Source organism: Rattus norvegicus, chromosome 12 (assembly GCF_021556685.1).
Source record: "Rattus norvegicus strain SHRSP/BbbUtx chromosome 12, alternate assembly SHRSP_T2T, whole genome shotgun sequence".
Taxonomy (NCBI): domain Eukaryota; kingdom Metazoa; phylum Chordata; class Mammalia; order Rodentia; family Muridae; genus Rattus; species Rattus norvegicus.
In genome coordinates this window covers 3,655,585-3,669,448 of record NC_141545.1, presented here as the reverse complement: position 1 = coordinate 3,669,448, position 13,864 = coordinate 3,655,585, and the positions used below count along the sequence as shown (strand labels likewise).

Sequence of the window (13,864 nt, the reverse complement as noted above, 5' to 3'; positions counted from 1 at the left end):
GTTTCAGGAAGGTAGCTAAGAAACTTGCCCCTGGGCTGAACCCTTGCCACATTAGAATCCACCAATTATATCCCTGTAACCATGCATCTGCTTCTGTATGCTTGCTTCTGCTCCCCAAAATCCTATAAAAAGCCCATCCTTGGTTCCGTGGGGTGCGCCAGTCCCCCGAGTGACTGAGGCGCCCTCAGGTGCCTGTGCCTGTGTATCCCGACAATAAACCAAATCCTCTTGCTGATTGCATCCTGTGGTGTCTCGGTCTGGTCATTAGAGTTGGAGGGTCTCCATCCCGAGGGAAAGTTCTCCCTGAGAGCTTTTCATTTGGTGCGTTGGCCAGGAAAGGAGATCCTCCACCCAGGGACCACCGACCACCCACTGGGAGGTAAGCCGGCCGGCGTCTGTCTGATTCTGTCTCGTTCTGCCTTATTCTGACTGTTCTGTGAGCACTCAGCCAGGTCTGTTCTGTGAGCGCTCAGCCAGGTTGTTTGGAATTTGGGCGGGACGAAGAAGGAGCTGACGAGCTCGGACTTCTCGCCCCGCAGCCCTGGAAGACGTTCCAAGGGTGTTAGGGGCCCGACTTTTCGGGGCCCAATCTGGGACTCTGGTTAGAGGAGGAGGATCCGGACTTACGGCACCTCTGTCTGTATTTTTGGCTTTCAGAGGGCCCCGGACCTTTGCCACCTCCATCTGACTTTTTGCTTTCAGTTTGGTACCAAAGCTGTGCAGCACGCCTGTCTGTTGTTTGTTTGACTGTTGGTGTTGTTTGTTTTCTCTGTGTCCTAATCTTCCTTAGAACTAACATGGGACAGTCTCTACCTTTGTGAAATCAGAGCCTTCTAAGAAACCTCTCCTCCCGGCAGATCCAAACTCCCCTCTCATAGATCTTCTCTCTGACAGGCCCGGCTGAAACGGAGGAGACAGAGCCGCCGGCGGGCCACAGTCTGATAAGGGTTTCTCCCCTGTCGCAGGGAGATTGCGCAATAAACGCTAGGTGATGCCAGATTCAACCTCCCAGACTTTCCCACTTAGACAGGGAACCGGTGGCCAGACCCAATACTGGCCGTTTTCAGCAGCTGACATTTACAATTGGAAACAACACAACCCTTCTTTCTCCAATGATCCGGTGGCACTCACCGACCTAATAGAATCTGTTTTACTTACCCACCAGCCTACTTGGGATGACTGCCAACAGCTCTTACAGGCCCTCTTAACCTCAGAAGAAAAACAAAGAGTGTTCCTAGAGGCCAGAAAGCATGTTCTGGGAGATGATGGGTGTCCCACCCAGCTGCCTGAGGAAATTGATGCTACATTCCCACTTAAGAGACCAAACTGGGATTTTAATACAGCTGAAGGTAAGGGACACCTACGCCTTTATCGCCAGTTGCTTCTAGCGGGTCTCCGAGGGGCTATACGACGCCCTACTAATTTGGCTCAGGTAAAACAGGTATTACAGGAAGACTAAGTTACAGAGGTTAAAAAATTTACAGGGCTATACATTACAGGATTTACTTAAAGAAGCTGAAAGAAAAAGAAGATAGAGTTCGCAGAGAGAGGGAAGAGAGAGAATTGAGTCGAATCTTGGCCGCCGTAGTTCAGGGCCAAGAAAGGAAGGGAGATAGGGGGGAGCTCGAAAGGGGCTGAAGCTGGATAAAGATCAATGTGCCTATTGCAAAGAGAAAGGGCACTGGGCCAGAGAGTGCCCCAAGAAGCCTGGCGGACCCCGAAAGCCTCGACCACGAACCTCCCTCTTGGCTCTAGATAAAGATTAGGGAGGTCAGGGCCAGGAGCCCCCCCCCTGAGCCCAGGGTAACGCTTAAAGTTGGGGGGCAGCCGGTTACTTTCCTGGTAGACACAGGAGCCCAGCATTCAGTCCTCACCCGAGCTTCAGGACAACTCAGCGACCGGACAGCCTGGGTACAAGGAGCTACTGGTGAGAAACAATACCGATGGACTACGGACCGCCGGGTTCAGCTGGCTAACGGTAAGGTGACCCATTCCTTTTTACATGTTCCGGACTGCCCGTACCCTCTGCTGGGCCGTGACCTGCTCACCAAACTAAAAGCACAAATTCATTTTGAGGAAGGAGGGGCCCAAATAACTGGCCCCCACAGAACTCCCCTTCAAGTTCTAACCCTACAATTAGAGGATGAATATAGACTATATGAACCGGGACAGGACAAGCCACAATCCCTAGAAATAGACACTTGGGTCACGAATTTTCCACTGGCTTGGGCAGAGACTGGTGGGATGGGGTTGGCGCTCCAACAGCCCCCCTTAATTCCAGTCTCCATAAAACAATACCCCCTGTCACATGAAGCTTATCAAGGTATAAGGCCTCACATTACGAGGCTTCTGGATCAAGGCATCCTAGTCCCCTGCCGGTCGCCTTGGAATACGCCTCTTCTGCCTGTTAAGAAACACGGCACTGGAGATTATAGGCCAGTACAAGACTTGAGAGAGGTCAACAAGAGGGTAGAAGATATTCATCCGACTGTTCCAAAACCCTTACAATTTGCTCAGTAACTGTTCATCGATGAGAAACAGGGGTATGCTAAAGGGGTCCTAACACAAAGGTTGGGACCCTGGAAACGCCCTGTGGCCTACCTGTCTAAGAAATTAGACCCTGTGGCTTCCGGCTGGCCACCGTGCCTAAAGATGGTGGCTGCTATTGCTGTCCTGATCAAGGACACTAGAAAATTGACTTTGGGACAGCCACTCACCATCCTAACACCCCACGCAGTGGAGGCCTTGGTAAAGCAGCCCCCAGACCGCTGGCTCTCTAATTCTCGCATGACCCACTACCAAGCCTTGTTACTGGATGCAGAACGGGTTCAGTTTGGGCCCGTAGTCGCCCTCAATCCTGCCACCTTGCTTCCTCTACCAGAGGAGGCAGAACAGCATGACTGCCTACAAATCCTCGCAGAAGTACATGGAACCAGGCCGGACCTATCGGACCAGCCTCTTCAGAATGCTGACCACACATGGTACACTGATGGCAACAGCTTCTTGGCAGAGGGAGAGCAAAAGGTTGGAGCTGCGGTCACTACGGAGGACAAAGTGATTTGGGCGAAAGCCCTGCCTGCTGGTACCTCCGCACAACGGGCTGAACTCATCGCCTTGACTCAGGCGCTCAAGACGGCAAAAGGTAAGAGGCTAAATATATATACAGACAGCCGTTATGCCTTTGCCACGGCACACATCCACGGGGAGATCTACCGGAGGTGGGGGCTGCTCACATCTGAGGATAAAGATATTAAAAATAAGGCTGAAATTCTGGCCCTCTTAGAAGCCCTATTCTTGCCCAAAAGACTGAGTATTATGCATTGTCCAGGACACCAGAAAGGGCATAACCCAGAGGCACGAGGTAACCGGCTGGCCGATGCCACGGCGCGAGAAGCGGCCATGAGCAAACAAATCTTGTCCTTAAATAGCCCAGACCAACCCACGCCCCCACCAGTGGGACAAACCAGTTGGGTTTATGCCCATGAGGACATAGAGCTCCTAAAAAAAATGGGGGCCATCTACCACCCTCAACTAAAACAGTGGGTCTACAAAGAAAAGACAGTTATGCCAATAAAAATGACTTTTGAATTGATCTCCTTTCTACATAAATTAACCCATTTGGGGTTTAAGAAGATGAAAACCTTACTAGATCGAGAAGAGATAAATCTGTGTTTTTTAAATCGGGACAAAGAGATACAAAAGGTGACTGAGAGTTGCAAAGCGTGCGCTCAGGTTAACCCGAGAAGGACCATGATTGGACAAGGAGTTCGTCCTAGGGGACACCGTCCCGACATCCATTGAGAAATTGATTTTACTGAAATTAAACCAGGTATATATGGATACAAGTATCTCCTACTGTTTGTAGACACCTTCTCAGGATGGGTCGAAGCCTTCCCCACAAAGCACGAGACTGCAAAAATGGTCACCAAGAAGCTCCTCGAGGAAATCTTTCTCAGGTATGGCATGCCTCAAGCGTTGGGGTCGGACAACGGGCCCGCTTTCGTCTCCCAAGTAAGTCAGTTGGTGGCCAAATTGCTGGGGATTGAATGGAAATTACATTGTGCCTATAGACCCCAGAGTTCAGGTCAGGTAGAACGCATGAATAAAACAATTAAGGAGACTTTATCCAAACTTACGCTTGCAACTGGCTCAAAGGATTGGGTGGCCCTCCTTCCCCTAGTTCTATATCGGGCTCGGAATACCCCGGGCCCCCATGGTCTAACTCCTTTTGAAATAATGTATGGAGCACCACCCCCATTTGTCCATTTCTTTGATTCAAACATTGCTGATTTTGCTGACAGCCCTTCTCTGAGGGCCCATTTACAGGCCCTACAGATTGTGCAGAGAGACGTCTGGAGACCTTTGGCCGCTGCTTACCAGGACAAGCTTGAGCATCCGGTGGTGCCACACCCGTTCCAGATTGGAGACACCGTGTGGGTACGCAGACACCAGACCCTCTACAACACCACTCAGAAGATTCCCATCGGGAACTACTTCCTGCAAGCCCCAAAAGGCACATACTGGGCCTACAATACCGGACTAACACCCTGCATCTCAGCCACAGTCCTCAACCAATCCTCTGACTATTGTGTATTAATAGAAATTTGGCCCAAAGTCACCTACCATGAATCCGAGTATATATACTCGTTTTTCGAGAGACAGACTCGTTTCCGACAAGAGCCTGCCACCCTGACTTTAGCTTTACTCCTAGGAGGAATAACCTTGGGGGGAGTGGCCGCGGGTATAGGGACCGGGACCACTGCACTCATTGAAACTGGCCATTTCCGTCAGTTACAAGCAGCCATGAATGCAGATCTTAAAGCTATAGAAGAGTCTGTGAATACATTAGAAAAGTCCTTAACATCGTTGTCTGAAGTGGTCCTCCAAAATAGACGAGGGCTAGATATGTTGTTCCTCCGCGAGGGTAGATTATGTGCTGCTCTAAAAGAAGAGTGCTGTTTCTATACAGACCATACTAAAATAGTAAGAGATAATATGGCTAAGCTTCGAGAACGCCTGGCCCAAAGACAAAAACTGTTTGATTCCCAACAGGGATGGTTCGAGGGGTGGTTTAACCGATCCCCTTGGTTTCCTACCCTCCTGTCTACCCTGATGGGACCCCTACTTATTCTTCTCCTCATTCTTCTTTTTGGACCCTGCATCCTTAATAGGCTGGTACAGTTCATGAGGGATAGACTTTCAATCATTCAGACCCTCGTACTGACGCAGCAATACCATAGGCTGAGACAACAAGAGACAGAAATTTCTTGACCAAGTCGAGTGAAAGATTTCACTCAAAGTTAACAAAAAAAAAATGGGGGAATGAAAGACCCCAGCTTAGCAGCAGTAACGCCATTTTGCAAGGCTGTACTTAAGATGACTGGTTCAGAGAAAGGTTAGAACACTGATTACACAGCGGCTGCCAAGCAGGATGTGTTTTGTTGAAGGCCTGGCAACAGGACGACTGCGGTTGAGCACCTGACAATGAGAAAAGCCCCGGGAGAGGTCCCACACCCTGGTGGGGGGGCCGAGTCAGCCGTTATGTTTCAGGAAGGTAGCTAAGAAACTTGCCCCTGGGCTGAACCCTTGCCACATTAGAATCCACCAATTATATCCCTGTAACCATGCATCTGCTTCTGTATGCTTGCTTCTGCTCCCCAAAATCCTATAAAAAGCCCATCCTTGGTTCCGTGGGGCGCGCCAGTCCCCCGAGTGACTGAAGCGCCCTCAGGTGCCTGTGCCTGTGTATCCCGACAATAAACCAAATCCTCTTGCTGATTGCATCCTGTGGTGTCTCGGTCTGGTCATTAGAGTTAGAGGGTCTCCATCCCGAGGGAAAGTTCTCCCTGAGAGCTTTTCAGCCTCTGTCCAACAATCCCATGACTTCTTAACTGTGGCCAAGCAGTTACAAAGCGGCCAGACCCAAATCCAATATGGCACTACATGTTCCCACACCTCGGTACATTTTGCTCTCTTTTACAAACCCATATTTGTAATCTCCCGTGTATCTTACTTTCTTCTGAGCATGTCTCTTTCTCTTAAGCTTCATGATTATGTCTATAATAAAAAATATCTTTAATAAAAGGCTCCAACTCTTCTGATAAACTGTTTAATCCCAAAATTCTTTTCAATATTGAAGCTGGGAATCCTGGATTGTCCTTAGTCAAAGTTCCTAAAATTCCCAGGGAACTCATCAAGTTGCCAAGGTCAGCAGAATGGAGTTGTGTCTCTTTTCCCTCAATGCTGAGGTGTGCTGGCATTTGAGAAGCGGCTTTCTTTGAGAAGTTAGTTCCCTTAGTATACCTGAGGAAAAGGACCAACCTCATCCTGTCAGACACAGGGACACAGAGGAGAAAACTACTTACTAAATTTGATACAATCCTTCCTAAATTCCCCATTGGATCCCACTTATTCCTTTATCATCTGATGTAAGCTGACCTCATGCCTGTCCACTCTTTATCAAAATGGTGTCTACAAAACAATACAAGCAAAACAAAAAAAAAAAAACAACAACAACAACACATTTGCTGGGGCCTCCTGCATTAGCCCTTATTCAAGAAAATTCCTCCACAGACTTCTGTATAGCCACGTTTAAGGGGAGAATTTTTCAACAGAAGTTCCTTCTTACCTGTTGATCCTGGTTTTTGCCAAGGTGACCAAAAAGAAAAAATAAATCTAACCGGACAATCTGTAAGCAGCTGCATCAAGGGAGGGGTTCCTAGAATGTATAAGTACATCAATTCATCGAAGGGATAGTTATCTCTTGTATCCTTTTAAGGTCTTTAGATGACTTATGTTTCAAGGTTATAGTTTTCGAAGTTTGTTTTCTGTCCATTTGATTGACAAATCCATCTGAATTAATTTGATGGGAGGAGCCTATGCTATGTATCTATATTATAGGCCTTGAATAATTCAGACTGTCATGTTTCCACTCAGAGACAGAAATATAATTCATATCTTATTCTTTTGACCAAAAACCATGTAATGGACTGGAGCGATAGCTTGGTGATTAAGAGGCCCAGTTGCTCATCCACAGCACCCAAGTTCAAGTCTCAGCACCCACTTCATGACTCATAACCATTTGCAGGGTATAAAAACACCTAAATGAAATGTAAAAAACAATGTTATTGATCTTGGTGACACACATACCTTAATCTCAGCATTTGGAAGGCAGAAGCCCAAAGATCTCTGTGAGATTTAGGTCAGCCTAGTCTACAGAGTGAGTCCCTGGATAGCCAGGGCTGCACAGTAAAACCTTGTTCCAAATATATACCTTTAAAAAGCAATGATATTGAAGCTGTAGTAAAAAAAAAAAGTGTCCAACTTCTTCAACAAGGATAAGATGGGACAGATGCACTGCTGAATTATACCAGATATTTTAAGACTTTACACGTGTGTGTGTGTGTGTGTGTGTGTGTGTGTGTGTGTGTGTGTGTGTGATGTACTTGTTATGGAGAGAGTCAATTTATACCTTCGGGAGAGTGAGGTCAAGTGTGTGGGTGTGTGTAGAGTAACGTTTTGTAATTTGTGGATTGCAACCACTTTGTAAGGTTATAGTTAGGGGTCACCAAAGCACAAGGACTCTATTAAAGGGCTACAGCTTTAGGAAGAGTGAGAAGCACTGATATACAGGCTAGAGATCAATATTAAAGGACTTTTTTTATTGTTAAAAAAGATTCTTTTGAATAGCCAGAGGAATCCTGATCAAAACCACAAATGCTCCCAGTATCACATTACCTAATTTCAAAATTAGACTGAGTCAGGATAATAAAAGGCAGGATTTTATTTAAACGCATGCATTATGTGTCAATGGAATAGAAGAGAGGACTGAGAAATAACTCATGTAGTTACAGCCATCTGATCCTTACTTAATAAAGGTGTGTTGGAGAACAGGTATTCTTAAACAGGTGATGTCAGGCAAATTGAGTAGCTACACATTGAAGAGTAACACTAGATCCCCGTCTCTCCTGCTCTATGCAAATCAACTCAAAATGGATCAAACTGAGTAACTTAAGACCCCAAAGTATTCTGGAGAGGATATCTTTGCTCAATCATTCATCTAACCCAGAATAAATCTCCATCCTATAAAGAAGTAAAGTAGGGAAAGACAGTGTGGCACATTCCAATCCTAACCAGTGTCTGCATAAACAGGCAAACTCTGTGAAGTCTAGGCCATCCCCTTTACATAGCTTGTTTTAGACCATATAGGGCTTTACAGTAAGATCTTATCTAAAAACAAAACCAAAATAAAACAATGATAGCTAATAAACAATATAATTAGATGGGCAAATGATCTGAATAAAAATTTCTGTCTCTCTATCAGTTTCTGTTTCTCTGTGTCTTTGTGACTCTGTCTCTCATATGTGTGCATGTGTGTGTTTCTGTGTGTGTGTGTGTTTCTGTGTGTGTGTGTGTGTGATTGTGTGTGTGTGTGTGTGTGTGTGTGTGTGAGGGTGTGTGTATGAATCGGGCCTGCAGCCAGAACTGGATGCTGGGTAAATATTCTACCACTAAGCCACAATTCCAGCCTTAAACTCCTAAACAGATATACAGAAAACCAATAAATATGATTTTAGCCACCAAGGGAATACAAACAGAAACTCCACTGAAATTCCATGTCACCTCATGCAAAAGGATGATTCGGTATGTAAAGAAATTTAGATCCTGGCCTGTTGACCCAGGTTCAATTCTTCGAACCAATGTAAAGGTGGAAGAAGGAACCGATTCCATACAGACTCTCTCCAACCCTCAGCTCTGCCCTGTGGTACACATATCCCCTGACATATATATCAGTCACACATCCAAATAGTATTTGTGGTTTTAGTTTTTAATACAGAAATAAATGACTATAGGTTTACATAGCTGGTAGGAATGTGAATTATCATAATGGCTGTAGAGACTAATATGGAGGCTACTGAAGGAATTAAAAACAAAACCACTATCATAATCCATATATACCACTCCTGGTGGATACTCAAGGAAAAATATGGGGTCAGCCTCAGAGTTTATCAGCACATGAACCGATGAAAAATTATTTTTTTTTGCAGAAATGCCTGATGTCTAGAGTGTGCCTGTGACTGAGCCTCCAGCTTATGTGGGACTTTGTCCGGGATCCAGACTTCCAATTCCTACAGGACCAGAGAGTACCTTGCAACCACATTTCCAGACCAGGTCAGTACAGGGCCTGAGGTTTGGTTCCAGTTTGCTCAGGTTTCCCTCGAAATACTGCAATTTTGCTTCCAGTGGTATCTGACATCAATATGGGTATGAAATCCTGAAGTCTGAGGTGCCAAAGGTTACTGTCAGGCCTCAAGTCTTCCTTTCTATGTTTCTAGAGGTTACTTTGGGCCTGTAGCTCTGTGTTTAGTCACCTGATTGTAGACAGGCTATCTGGTCTGCAATTGGGTATCCAGTCTCCAACAGGTTTGTAGAATCTGGGGGTGACCAAACTTTTGACTCCATCTGGTCACCTTGGTGCTTAAGGTGTTGCCCCATGCTTGATCCTGTTGGCACATAGCGAGGACTAGATTGCCTCAGTCACTCATCTGAAATCAAAGTCAAATTCCCCCAGTCATCATAGCTGGACTGCATGCAGATCTAAGTTACAGAAACCAAAGTATCCAATACAGAAATAATTGAAATGTCCAAGAAAGAATTTACAGCCTTACTATTCAAAAGAATTGATGATCATAAGGAGTCAAATACATTCATGAATTAAGGAAATATATCTAAAACCTTGTCCAGATAGCCTCAAAAGTAAACGTAATAGTTAACAGAACAGTAGTAGAATTTCAAAATATAGAGGAAAAACTTTGGAAGGAGATTGAATCTTTGAAAACTAAACTAATAAAAATATTTGAAGAGGATGGTCAAACTGGTAGAAACCACAACAAAGACTGTCATTAAGAGATAAGATTACTGGATTCAGTCCCCACCTCCAAAATAAAAGAAAGGAAAATAAAAAAAAAAAGAGATAAGATCATGCACAAGAACAAATCTCAGGCATAGAGGACAAGAGGGAAAATAAGAAGCATAAACAATATTCCAAAGATCCTGGGACACATTAAAGAGTCCAAACCTAAGAATTCATGGGGTATAGCAGGGAACAGCCGAAGTAACATTGATTGGATGAGACAGACTTATATTTCAGTGAAATTCTAGCAGAAATCAACACAAATTTATAGAAATAATTAAGCTTGCAAGTATAACATCCATGTAGAAATCCAAACAGACAGAACCAGAGAAGAAATTCTCTGTGACATACAATCAGGATGTCAAAAATACAAAATAAATAAATAATTCTAGCCAGGCAGTGATGGTGTATGCCTTGTGTTTAATCCTACCATTTGTGGGACAGAGGCAGGCAGATCCCTATGAGTTCAAGGCCATACTGGTCAAAAGATCGAGTTCCAGGAAAACTAGAGCTCCACAGTAAAACCCTGTCTTAAAAAAGAAAGGAAGGAAGGAAGGAAGGGAGAAAAGAGAAGGAAAGAAAACTAAAAGAAATAATCCTAAAAGCAGCATACAAGAAAACAACAGCTAACAAAGAACTGAACCTTGAAGCTGTGTTATGCTCTGGGAGCTAGAGATCTGAGATTAATGTCCTAACTTCCATCTCATCTCCAGCCAGGAGTGTGTGGGAGCAAAGTCCTTCACTTCAAAGCTCAAGCTTGCTCCTCTGGTTAGGCAGCTGCCTTGTTCCTGAGATTCATGCTAGGGGCTTCTGTATTTAATATTCCTGTAACTCTCCCTCCTTGGTATTTCTGCAGCTGGGTTTGAATACGCAAAGGCCGTCAAACCTTGTATTCCTCTTGAAGTATTCCTGGATTAGAAGTTAACTCAGAGCACACCAAGCAATTAGTAGTAATCAGCTGAGCTATTTACAGGTATACATGTAGAGTCTTTCCTGAATTATGAAGTGCATATGGGCTCTCAAATGTTGAATAGAGAAGTGGCCATCTGTCTATCCACCCTGTCTTCCCCATTGGTTATCAGGATCATATGCAATCTGAGTGCCCTGGCTTCTTAGATGTTTTCCTGACTCTAGAGTCTCCATTGTCTGGTGTTATTCCCATATGCTGGGAAGAACTCAACTGTGTTCTGAAGGATACACAGGGTTTGTGGAAGGAGATGAATATGAATGAGCCTTCTAGATATAGAACAAGGGGGCACCTGGGAAGAAGCAGATCTGGCTGAAGAAAAGTGTTCTTTAGGCATCCGTCATGTCAGTGACATAAGGTGGTGGAAATTAAGAAGGTAGCCTGAGCAAGGTTTCCCTGTAGAGACAGTGGGTTATCTAGAAGACAGCTAGAATTTTTAACCCAGAGGCCAGGGAGTTGTTCTAAGTATATCCTCTCCAAACTCACTCTATGGTGCCTGCATTAGGTTTAAAATGGACCTAACTCATCCACTAGACAGCAACAATGATGCATATAAAAGGCCTAGTCTACTTGAGTTCTGAAACTCAAAACGAGCCAACACAATTCCAGATCCAACCCAGGTCACCTAAAAAGCAATTTTAAAAAGGAATGAATGCTGCCATTTATCAAGAGCTTAAAAGCAGGACAATTCCACTTATTACCCCTAGAAATTCATTTTTTGGGTTCGATGGCAACTCTCTATGTAACTGACGAGACCAGCGGCAACTACACTGCCTCAACACAGAGACCCGATCGGACAAGGCACAAGCAGCGGAGGGTCAAAGAAGGATACGTGCTCCAAGAATCCCAGCCTATGAAAACAAGTATGTGAAGTTTTTCAAGAATAAACCAGAACTTCCCCCAGGGCAGTGCCCTGACGCCACCACACAGGTCACCCCATCCAGACCTGACAGTGGTGAAGCAGGCCTCTCCAAGACAGACAAATGCAACCTGAAGGAGAAGAGGAGCCAGCCACAGGAGAAAGATGCAGAGGCCTTGAGCAGGACCCTTGATAAGGTGTCTGTGGGACACTCAGCCCAGACACCCAGTGCTCACCATGGCCCCCAAGCCACATCTCTAGCTGCCTTCCATGCACCCGATTCTGCTGCTACCACAGAGAAAGCCAAGAAGATCAAGCACCTAAGGAAGAATCTGATAGGTGGAGGAGCTGCAGTAGCACTTCCAGGCCGGGAAGTTCAGCAGAGAACAGCTGAAGAAGCTGACATGGCACAGGGTTCTGGAGGAGGAGCTGGAGGACTTGGAGTTGGGCCTCTGAGGCTTCAGGAATAGGGGAGTGGACTGAAGAACAAACCATGGGGTGCTCTGGGGTCCAGGGAGCATGGGCCACAACAGTCAGGAGGGGCACTCCCATACTGGCTCACTTTCCCCTCCTGTGGCCTGACTCTGTCCGCTAGAGGCTAGGATCTCTCTTCTTCATCCCTTCTCCTTCTCAGCTCCCATTTTTGAACTTTTCCCTTCTATCCCATTGTTCACAATCTCAGTGATGACCCCAGATACCTCTGCTGCTGATATAGGTGTCTTGTTGAAAAGGAACCCTGAGAGGGTGGGAGTCTGTCAGGGATCTGAGACTGAGGGTACAAGGAGTACCCAAGATTTGGAGTCTTAGTTCCTGTTCAGTGTTTATGAATAACTTCTGTGGCCACCAAAACCACCACCATCTCCACCAACTCCTCCTCCTCCTCCTCCTCCTCCTCCTCCTCCTCCTCCTCTTCTTTCTCCTCCTCCTCCTTTTCATCTTTTATTTAAGAATGTAAGAATAAATTCAAGTAGATGACAAAAAAAAGTTCACTTACTGTTTGTAGCAAACCTATGTCCTGTTGAGATATAGTGGTTTCCATAGATTTATTTATTCGCTTGTATTTGTTTGTTTCTTTGTTATTATGTCCACAGGTGTTTTGCTTGCATGTATATCTGTGCACTAGTGTGTGTGCCTGGTGTGTAGAAAGATCAGAAGAGGGCATGAGATCCCTGGGACTAGAGTTATGGAGTGTTGAGAGCTGCCATGTGGGTACTAGGGATCCAAACCAGGTCTTCTGAAAGAGCAGCCACTGTGCTTAACTGCTGATTCATTTCTCCAGCTCATTTCCATATTTCAAATACAGAAAAGAGGAACTCTTTTGATTAACCATCCAGGTAGACAAGGCCAAACAACGACCACACCCAGATTCCTTTTTCCAGTGTATAGGCTCTGAACTTTTGTTTTGTTTTGTTTTGTTCTGTCTCCAATGACATGTGAAGGGACAGCCTGTATCTCTTAAGCTGAGAAGGGCCTGAATACATAGCCCTATTTTTATTGAAGCAGGGAATTTTGGGCGCTCCTGCCCTAGAAATCTGTCAATCTGAGCTTCTTCAAGATCTGATCAACTTGTGAGGAATTAACCCAGCACCATTGGTCACAAATTCATTTTTTCAGTATTTTTTTCATTTATTGAATATTTTTACTTACATTTCAAGTGTTATTTCCTGTCCTGGTTCCTGGACATAAGCCCTCTATCCCATCCCCCTTCTTCTATAATGGCGTTCTCCACCCAATCCCCCCCCCCCAATACACCTACACTGGGGGATCCAGCCTTGGCAGGACCAAGGGCCTCTCCTTCCATTGGTGCCCAACAAGGCCATCCTTTGGTACATATGCAGCTGGAGCCATGGATCAGTCCATGTATAGTCCTTGGGTAATGGTTTAGTCCCTGGGAGCTCTAGTTGGTTGGCATTGTTATTCTTATGGGGTTGCAAACCCCTTCAGCTCTTCCAATACTTTCACTATTTCCTCCAATGGGAAGGCCAGTCTCAGTTCAATGTTTGCTGCTAGCATTCACCTCTCAAGAGGCAGGACCACCGAAATGCAGATGCTTCATTCCTTGTTAAAAGGGAGAACAAATATATTCATAGGTGGGGATATGGAAGCAAGAGGTTGGAACAGACAC

At 45.4% G+C, this 13,864-nt stretch overlaps 1 protein-coding gene and 1 pseudogene across 3 annotated transcripts in view; one reads left to right on the top strand and one right to left on the bottom strand.

Annotated features, from left to right (window-relative positions):
• Positions 1-13,864, bottom strand: part of LOC148001969 (uncharacterized) — a 955,959-nt gene that overhangs the window by 546,911 nt on the left and 395,184 nt on the right. The gene's annotated exons all lie outside the window — the stretch shown is intronic.
• Positions 11,461-12,195, top strand: LOC148001975 (partner of Y14 and mago pseudogene; annotated as a pseudogene).